Here is a 10004-nt window from a genome sequence, read left to right as displayed (position 1 = left end):
TAAGCTGGTTCAAATCATACCTATCTGACCGCTACCATTTTGTCTATTTAAATGAAGAAAAAATCGATCATAACTCCAGTAAACTATGGAGTGCCGCAGGGATCTGTGTTAGGCCCTCTATTATTCTCAATATATATGATGCCACTTGGAAATATTATAAGGAAACATGGAATGAGTTTCCATTGTTATGCTGATGACACTCAAATATATATTTTCATCACGGCCGGATGAAAATGCTAAATTATCCAAATTGACAGAGTGTGTTAAAGATATAAAAGATTGGATGACGCGCAATTTTCTTTTATTAAATCCAGACAAGACAGAGGTAATACTTATCGGTTCAAAAAAACGCCCACAAAACCTCGCACAATACAACTTTAATATCATAGGATGTCCTGTTACTTTATCCTCTACAGTAAAATACCTGGGTGTTATACTAGATTGCAACCTGTCTTTTGAAAATCATATTTCATATGTTACAAAAACAGCCTTTTTCCACCTTAGAAACATTGCTAAGCTACATAATATGCTATCAGTTTGTGATGCAGAAAAGTTAGTTCATGCATTCATGACCTCGAGACTGGATTACTGTAATGCTTTATTAGCTGGCTGTCCTGCATCCTCAATAAACAAGCTACAGTTAGTCCAAAATGCAGCCGCTAGAGTTCTTACTAGATCAAGAAAATATGATCATATAACACCAATTTTATCATCACTGCATTGGTTACCTATAAAATTCCGTATTAATTACAAGGTATTGCTACTGACTTATAAAGCCCTAAACGGCTTAGCTCCAGTCTATTTAACGGATCTTCTATCGCCCTATAATCCATCGCGCTCTTTAAGATAACTAAATTCAAGGCTTTTGGTCATACCTAGGATATCCAGATCCACCAAAGGAGGGAGAGCATTTTCACATTTGGCTCCAAAACTCTGGAATAGCCTTCCTGATACTGTTCGTTGCTCAGACTCGCTCTCCCAGTTTAAAACTAGATTAAAGACGCATCTCTTCAACCAGGCATTCATATAATATGTTTAATCTTACAGTTAAACCCGGCCTCTAGTTCATAAACGCCAGAGGAGAACTGGCCCCCGACTGAGCCTGGGTTCTCCCAAGGTTTTTTTTTTTCTATAAGCGCTATACAAATATACTTGACTTGACTTGACGATGGCTGGATTGTGTTTACATTACACTGAGATCCGATAGCAATGCGTCCTCGACTACCTCCGGACCTGGACACACTGATTATTACACTGTTATCCGATCAGAAGCGCGTTCACACTTGTCTTTTCAATGTGTATGTGGACAACATCCGGATACAGGTCACATGTTAATGCCAAGTGTAAACGCAGCCAGCGACTAAACAAGAGGGCGTGGTCACTGGACACTAGGAGGCGGGACAAGAGGAACACATGGCCAACACAAATAAAGACAGAGCCATGTCCTCAAACACAACACAAACAAAGACAGATTAAACTAAGACAAGACTGACAGAACTGTCTGCTGAGAACCCTGACATTTTATAATCTGAGTAATAAGAGTGTCATATTTCAGGGTCAGTCCTTATGAACATTAAAAACTCACGGGAAAGTTTATGATCAAACACACACACAGTCTCTAATGCAGATGACAATCAGTTTTTAAAAGAGTCTAGAAGAATCTAGTGCTGTAGAATAGAAACATTATTTTTGTTAACTCATTGATTTCTCTTAACTTTTAGAGAAAGAAATTTGACTAAATTACATATTTATTTTATCAGATGTTTTTGTCTGTTGTTACAAAATATGAAAAACTCACCTGCTCTTTTTTTATGAATCACCCAGAGAATAAGAGCCAGAAGGAGAAGAGCGAATGAAGCGGCAACAACAATCACAATCGGCTTGCCCAACATCGCTGGCTTCCGTTGCTACTAGCACAACACGGTAGTAATTCGCTAGCCTGCTAACGCGCCACCCGTGCGCTCAGCTATTTTTATTTATTTATTTGTCTCTCGCGCGCTCGCGCCTTTGAGTTCATAAAAGCTCAGGTGAGTAAGAATCACTCAACAAACACGGTGAGTAATGTCTTGTCCTGTTATTATCATGCGTCGCGTCTGAATGCGTTGTTGTTTTTGGAGCTCTATCGATTTGATTTATAATTCTTGATTTTTCTCGCTGCCTGCTGTGAGTGTGTTTGCTTCGGAGCTGTAAGCTCCGTCTTAGCCTCGTATTTCCTTGTTTTGAACCATCATTTACTACAATTTCTAGTTGTTTATATTACTACTAAATACAGCTTACCCAACCCTGACGCATAACACGCTAGTAATTCGCTAGCCTGTTAACGCGCCACCCTTGCGCTCAGCTATTTTTATTTATTTATTTTCTCTCGCGCCTTTGAGTTCATAAAAGCTCAGGTGAATAAGAAACACTCAACAAACACGGTGAATAATGTCTTGTCCTGTCATTATCATGCGTTGCGTCTGAATGCGTTGTTGTTTTTGGAGCTCTATCGATTTGATTTATAATTCTTGATTTTTCTCTTTAAACCCGCTTACAACGAACATTTTCTACTCTTCCTCACTGAGAAGCACTACTGCTCAAACCTCATTGTTACAACGCGGACTGTTGAGCAGACGCGTCTCAAGCCTATTAGTGATCCAACGCTGCATACTCTTAAAGGTTACGTCCGTGGATCACGGCTGAACGAGTCTTCTCCACACTCACTTATAAACAAACACTTTTTTTTCGCCTATCGTGCGTCTACTCTACACCCCTACCACTAAAAAAACTCATAGTTACAACGCGGACTGTTGAGCAGACGCGTCTCAAGCCTATTAGTGATCCAACGCTGCATACTCTTAAAGGTTACGTCCGTGGATCACGGCTGAACGCGTCTTCTCCACACTCATTTACAAACAAACTTATAATATAAATTAGTATTAATATTGATAGCATCACTGGTAGCTTCGTTGCTAACTCACTGTCCATCTGTTAAAATGGCGAATATATCAGATGTAAGTAGTCTACCGCTTGGTGCAGGTGAGGACACATTTGAGCTTCACGCACTGCAGTCTGAGCTGGAAGCTGTTGAGAAACAGATCCACAACCTTTTATTGAGACAGGCCGAGCTGAGAGACCGGTGTTTGGCTCTTGAAACATCACGCGCCGACGCACACAAATCAGTGTTTAACGTTACTAACCCGCTGACTCCGACCGCGTCTACTCCGTGCGTTCCTCAGCATCGGTCGCAATCAGCCATGGTCTCGTTCACTCCGGCTCCAACACGCCACCACGAAGCCTGGGTGGTTCCGCAGCGGAAGACGCGAGTCAGGTTTAGACCAAGACTTTCTCCGACCCTCCCGGTTTTCGAGTTATCGACACAAAACCGCTTCTCCCCTCTACGCGAAACAGAACGCGATGCTGTGATCATCGGCGATTCCATCGTTCGGCACGTACACGCTACGTTAGGTACAAGTAAGGTGCAAAGTCACTGCTTCCCTGGTGCTCGTGTTTCTGAAATCGCTGCTCGCGTTCCCGAGATCCTGAACGGTGACGAGCGCGTCGGAACTGTGGTCCTGCACGCGGGAGTGAACGACATCAGGCTGCGCCAGACGGAGATTCTGAAGAAAGACTTCAGGAATCTAATCGATACGGTACGCAGCACATCGCCTGAAACAACGATCATTGTGTCAGGACCGCTTCCCACGTACCGACTAGGGCATGAAAAATTCAGCAGATTATTTGCGCTAAATGAATGGTTAATGTCATGGTGCAATGAGCAGAAACTGCTCTTTGTAAATAATTGGAATCTGTTTTGGGAGCGTCCTAGGCTTTTCCGTGCTGATGGCTTACACCCAAGCAGATTCGGAGCGGATCTTCTGTCAGATAACATCTCCAAAATGTTAAATACCCTTTGACTAGTAACCAAAAGTCCAAATCATAGTCTCTGCTGCACCAATTCAACTGATATAAATACTAGTGTAGAACATTGCATAGAAACCGTGTCTATTCCTCGTTTAGTGAGATCAAATAATAAATCTAATGCAGGATCTAGGAAAAATCTAATTGTTATTAAAACAGAAAATGTTGCTATTAGTAAACAAAAACTATTTCTAAAGCTAGGTCTTCTAAACATTAGATCACTCACACCTAAGGCAGTTATTGTAAATGAAATAGTCACAGATAATAGCTTCGATGTACTTTGCCTTACTGAAACCTGGCTTAAACCAAATGATTATTTCGGTATTAATGAGTCTACTCCTCCTGGATACTGTTATAAGCATGAGCCCCGTCTGATTGGCCGTGGCGGAGGTGTTGCAACCATTTATAAAGATATTCTAAATGTTACTCAGAAAACGGGTTATAAGTTTATTTCATTTGAAGTACTTGTACTAAATGTTACGCTCTTAGATGTTAGAAAAACATCCCTATTATCTCTAGCCTTGGCTACCGTATATAGACCGCCAGGGCCTTACGCTGATTTCCTAAAAGAGTTTGCAGATTTTCTCTCAGACCTATTAGTCAATGTCGATAAAGCATTAATTGTTGGAGATTTTAACATACACGTAGATAATCCAAATGATGCGTTAGGAGCTGCGTTTACAGATTTATTAAATTCATTTGGGGTCAAGCAAAACGTCACCGGACCAACTCATCGTCTTAATCATACACTCGATTTAATTATATCACACGGAACCGATCCAACCGATATAGATATCATTCCACAAAGTGATGAAGTCACTGATCACTACATGGTAACTTGCATATTACGTACTGCTGTAATATGTCATGCGGCGTCGCGTTATCAACCAGGCAGAACAATCCTCCCATCCACCATAGATAATTTCTCAAATTGCTTATCTAATCTGTCTCAGCTGCTGCCTGAACCCAAACAAACAGATGAACTAGAAGAACTAACTAGCACTATGAGCACCATTCTCTCTAGAACATTGGATGTGGTTGCACCTATTAAATTAAAAAAGGTCAGAGAGAAAAATAAAGCACCATGGTATAACAATACTACGCATGTTTTAAAGAGAGAAACCCGTATTTTAGAGCGTAAATGGAAACAAACTAATTTAGAGGTCTTTAGAATCGCGTGGAAAGACAGTATGTCACGTTATAAAAAGGCCCTAAAAGCTGCCAGGGCTGAGCACCTCCGCAAACTAATAGAAAACAACCAAAACAATCCAAGGTTTCTATTTAACACCGTGGCTAGACTAACAAATAAACAGACGTCACCCGAACAAAATATCCCGTTACAGTTCAGTAGTAATGATTTCATGAACTACTTCACTGAGAAAATAGAAAGCATCAGAACCACAATTATAAACGTTCAATCTTCAATCGCGCCTTACAATTCAGCTTCAATTATCACCCCGAAAGAACAATTACAGTGCTTTACAACTATAGAACAAAAAGAGTTAAATAAACTTATCACTTCATCTAAAACAACAACATGTTTATTAGATCCTATACCAACTAAACTACTGAAAGAAGTGTTATCTGTAGTGGAAGAGCCTCTCCTCAATATTATTAACTCGTCTTTATCTTTAGGTCATGTTCCAAGAACATTTAAACTGGCAGTTATAAAACCTCTCATTAAGAAACCACAATTAGATCATAATAATCTAGCAAATTATAGACCCATTTCAAATCTTCCATTTATGTCTAAAATATTAGAAAAAGTGGTGTCCGCTCAACTGGGCTCTTTCTTGCAACAAAATGATATCTATGAAAAGTTTCAGTCTGGATTCAGACCGCATCATAGCACTGAAACTGCGCTCGTTAAAATCACAAATGATTTACTTTTAGCTTCTGACCAAGGCTGTATCTCAATACTAGTTTTACTTGATCTTAGTGCTGCGTTCGATACTATAGATCACACAATACTCTTAGATCGACTACAAAATTATACTGGTGTTCAAGGACAAGCACTAAGCTGGTTCAAATCATACCTATCTGACCGCTACCATTTTGTCTATTTAAATGGAGAAAAATCGATCATAACTCCAGTAAACTATGGAGTGCCGCAGGGATCTGTATTAGGCCCCCTGTTATTTTCAATATATATGATGCCACTTGGAAATATTATAAGGAAACATGGAATTAGTTTCCATTGTTATGCTGATGACACTCAAATATATATTTCATCACGGCCGGATGAAAACGCTACATTTTCCAAATTGACAGAGTGTGTTAAAGATATAAAAGATTGGATGACGCGTAATTTTCTTTTATTAAATCCAGACAAGACAGAGGTAATACTTATCGGTTCAAAAAACCGCCCACAAAACCTCGCACAATACAACTTTAACATCATAGGATGTCCTGTTACTTTATCCTCTACAGTAAAAGACCTGGGTGTTATACTCGATTGCAACCTGTCTTTTGAAAATCATATTTCTTATGTTACAAAAACAGCCTTTTTCCACCTTAGAAACATTGCTAAGCTACGTAATATGCTATCAGTTTCTGATGCAGAAAAGTTAGTTCATGCATTCATGACCTCGAGACTGGATTACTGTAATGCTTTATTAGCTGGTTGTCCTGCATCCTCAATAAACAAGCTACAGTTAGTCCAAAATGCCGCCGCTAGAGTTCTTACGAGATCAAGAAAATATGATCATATAACACCGATTTTATCATCACTGCATTGGTTACCTATAAAGTTCCGTATTAATTACAAGGTATTGCTACTGACTTATAAAGCCCTAAACGGCTTAGCTCCAGTCTATTTAACGGATCTTCTATCGCCCTATAATCCATCGCGCTCTTTGAGATCACTAAATTCAAGGCTTTTGGTCATACCTAGGATATCCAGAACCACCAAAGGAGGGAGAGCATTTTCACATTTGGCTCCAAAACTCTGGAATAGTCTTCCTGATACTGTTCGTTGCTCAGACTCGCTCTCCCAGTTTAAAACTAGATTAAAGTCGCATCTCTTCAGCCAGGCATTCATATAATCCTACAGTTCAAACTACAATCCGGCCTCTATCCAATGCCAGAGGAGAACTGGCCCCCGACTGAGCCTGGGTTCTCCCAAGGTTTTTTTTTTCTCCATTAAGGCACCTGATGGAGTTTTAGGACACCATTAGGTCACTTGATGGAGTTTTTCGGTTCCTTGCCACTGTTGCCTTTGGCTTGCTCAGTTGGGGATATTTTGGGGATATTTAATTTAATTTTATCAATCAATAAATTCCTCTTGAAACAAACTTTGTTGTATTATTTTAATTTAATACTGTGAAGCTGCTTTGATGCAATCTGTATTGTGAAAAGCGCTATACAAATAAACTTGACTTGACTTGACTTGACAATCACTGCAAGAGACACTGTATAGAGATACACATTCAGCAGGACTATATTACTGTTAAACCAAATACATAAAAATGGCACATTTAATAGCACAGTTATCCTAATTTATCATGAAGTAAATTGACGCTTGTGATGAATTTATAGTAAATTCAGTCTGAGTATATTATAGGGACGGTCCTCTGAGATACTGTTGTCACTTCAGAAGTTCAGCAGCTATAAAGTGTTTATGATCTTAACGCTTCCACTAAAAATACTCCATTACAATGTACAAAACAATTGGCAGAGCATCAAGACAAACACTGCAATAATTTCAGAGTAATATTAAAGTTGCAGTCTGTAAGAACGACAACTAGTGGTGGAAATAGGCACTGCAGTCCAAATTCAAAATATCAGAGATCGTAGTTTCCCCGCCTCCTGAGACTCGACGCTCACACAGGTCGCTAGTTTGAGAAAACGTAATCGAACGAGCACAATGACAATGAAAGCCGAGGAGAATTAAACATTGTAAGTGGATGAATTGATTTATCCGTATTTTAATAAGCTCATGTTCATAGAGATGTTTAGATGGATACCGAGGCTTTTTAGGTTGTGTAGAATCTGCAATCTCTGACCCAGTTTGTTTGATGGCTACGATGCGCTGTGTTTTCCTGCTATCTGGCATCCCGTGGTGTGGAAATACTATTGGCTGAACTGGCAGTGGGTGGAGTCACACAGACCAAAACAAAAAACGACTGAATATAAATAAGTAAATAACTGGCTGTAGAAGTGTTTTTCAGAGAAGCGAGTGTGTGAACTCAGCATGTTTCCTAAATATCTGTAAACATATTATGGTATTTTTATGCTTTAGTAGAGTGAAAAAAGTTACATACAGCACCTTTAATACTGACGTCCTCTGAGATAATTTTCACTACAATATTCCCCCCACCCCCTTGTTGAGGCTGCAACCCGATTGGTCCCTATCCCTAAACTCCGCCCCCTCCGCCAACAAGTATTCCAGAGAGTTGTTTATATGTGCTGAAAGCATCCGCACACTAACAGACTGTACCTCATATGTTCACTAACGTCTCGGTTACGTATGGTAACCCTCGTTCCCTGAGTCCAGGGAACGGAGACGCCTCGTCGGGGGAGTTCCCCTGACGAATTGGGATCACGCTAGGGAGACCAATTGCCTTCGAGTGAATTAAACGAGCCAATGAACATTGGCATGCAACATTTGCATTCCGCAGCCCGCCTACTAGTGCGGGTATAAAGGCGGAAGCAAGCGCATACACAAATGCTTTTCGCTGAGGAGCCAGACGGTGTCCAGTCCTCCGCGAAGGTACAGCAGCATGGCGACGGGACGAGGCGTCTCCGTTCCCTGGACTCAGGGAACGAGGGTTACCATACGTAACCGAGACGTTCCCTTTCGTCATCAGGGAACTCCGACGCCTCGTCGGGGGAGTTCCCCTGACGAATTGGGATCCCTACCAAAACGCCATGGTGCTGGCCCCTTCCAGCGCCCAGCTAAGCTACAGCCCTGCAGCAGTTTCCAGAAATTTTGCGGGAGCTAGCTAGGGAATCACACTGCTGTTCCGCAAGACCCAATCAGTGGATATTGGATAACACTGGGAAAGCGTGCCCGTCCCCAAGGAAAATAATAATTGGGGGGGAACGCTGCGGAAGCTGAGGCAGCCTAGAGGAAGGCCCTCAAATACACACATGTACTAACCACGTAGGGTAGTGAAACATATGGCAGTCCTTGAAGGTAGTCCCAGTCTGGAGGAGTGAGGAGCGTACTCAACAGGGACGACAGAATGAGTCTGTCAAGGGGAAGACACGGCTGAACTGCACGTGGCAATCATGGGTCGCCGCAGGGACCACTGGAAAAAGGCACCCAGTCTACTAGCAACTCCTTACTGAAGGTAGCAGACCTGGTGCCGGCGGTCCGCAACGCCTGGCACCGGAGGGGGTGGAGGAGGAACTCACGAGGTTAGCCGTTTGCTGGGTAACCAACGGAGCAAAAAGACGCACGTATCCGCTCATGGAATGGCGTTGCAAGCCGACACACCTATTCCCTCTAATTACTGGCCGTAGCGAGTAGTCGGGAGGAAACAGGTTCCACACGTAGGCTATAAAATCTAGCGAACGTGTTCGGTGTCGCCCAGCCCGTGGCTCTACAAATGTCTGTTAGCGAGGCGCCTTATGCCAGTGCCCAAGAAGCGGAAACACTCCTAGTGGAATGAGCCCGCAACCTGGGTGGGCAGGGCTCACCCTGGGACTCATAAGCCCTGGTGATAGCATCCACTAGCCAGTGGGCTAACCTCTGCTTGGAGACAGCCTTCCCCTTCTGCTGGCCTCCATAACAAACAAAGAGCTGATCTGAGGTCCTGAAGCTTTGCGTTCTGTCTATATAAACCCGGAGGGCCCGGACGGGACAGAGAAAAGCTAGGGCTGGGTCTGCCTCCTCCTGGGGCAGCGCTTGAAGGTTCACTACCTGGTCCGCGAAGGGGGTGGTAGGAACCTTGGGCACATATCCGAGCCGGGGTCTCAATATAACATGAGAAAGGCCAGGCTCGAACTCTAGGCACGATTCGTCGACCGAAAAAGCCTGCAGATCCCCTACCCTCTTGAAGGAAGCCAATGCTAACAGGAGCGCTGTCTTAATGGACAGGATATTAAGCTCCACTGTCGTCAAAGGCTCAAAAGGAGGACTTTGGAGCGCTCTAAGCACT

Source organism: Leuciscus leuciscus, assembly GCF_965113295.1.
Source record: "Leuciscus leuciscus genome assembly, contig: HAP1_SCAFFOLD_246, whole genome shotgun sequence".
Taxonomy (NCBI): Eukaryota; Metazoa; Chordata; class Actinopteri; order Cypriniformes; family Leuciscidae; genus Leuciscus; species Leuciscus leuciscus.
The sequence above is the reverse complement of the archived record's forward strand: the minus strand, read 5'-3'. Positions refer to the sequence as shown.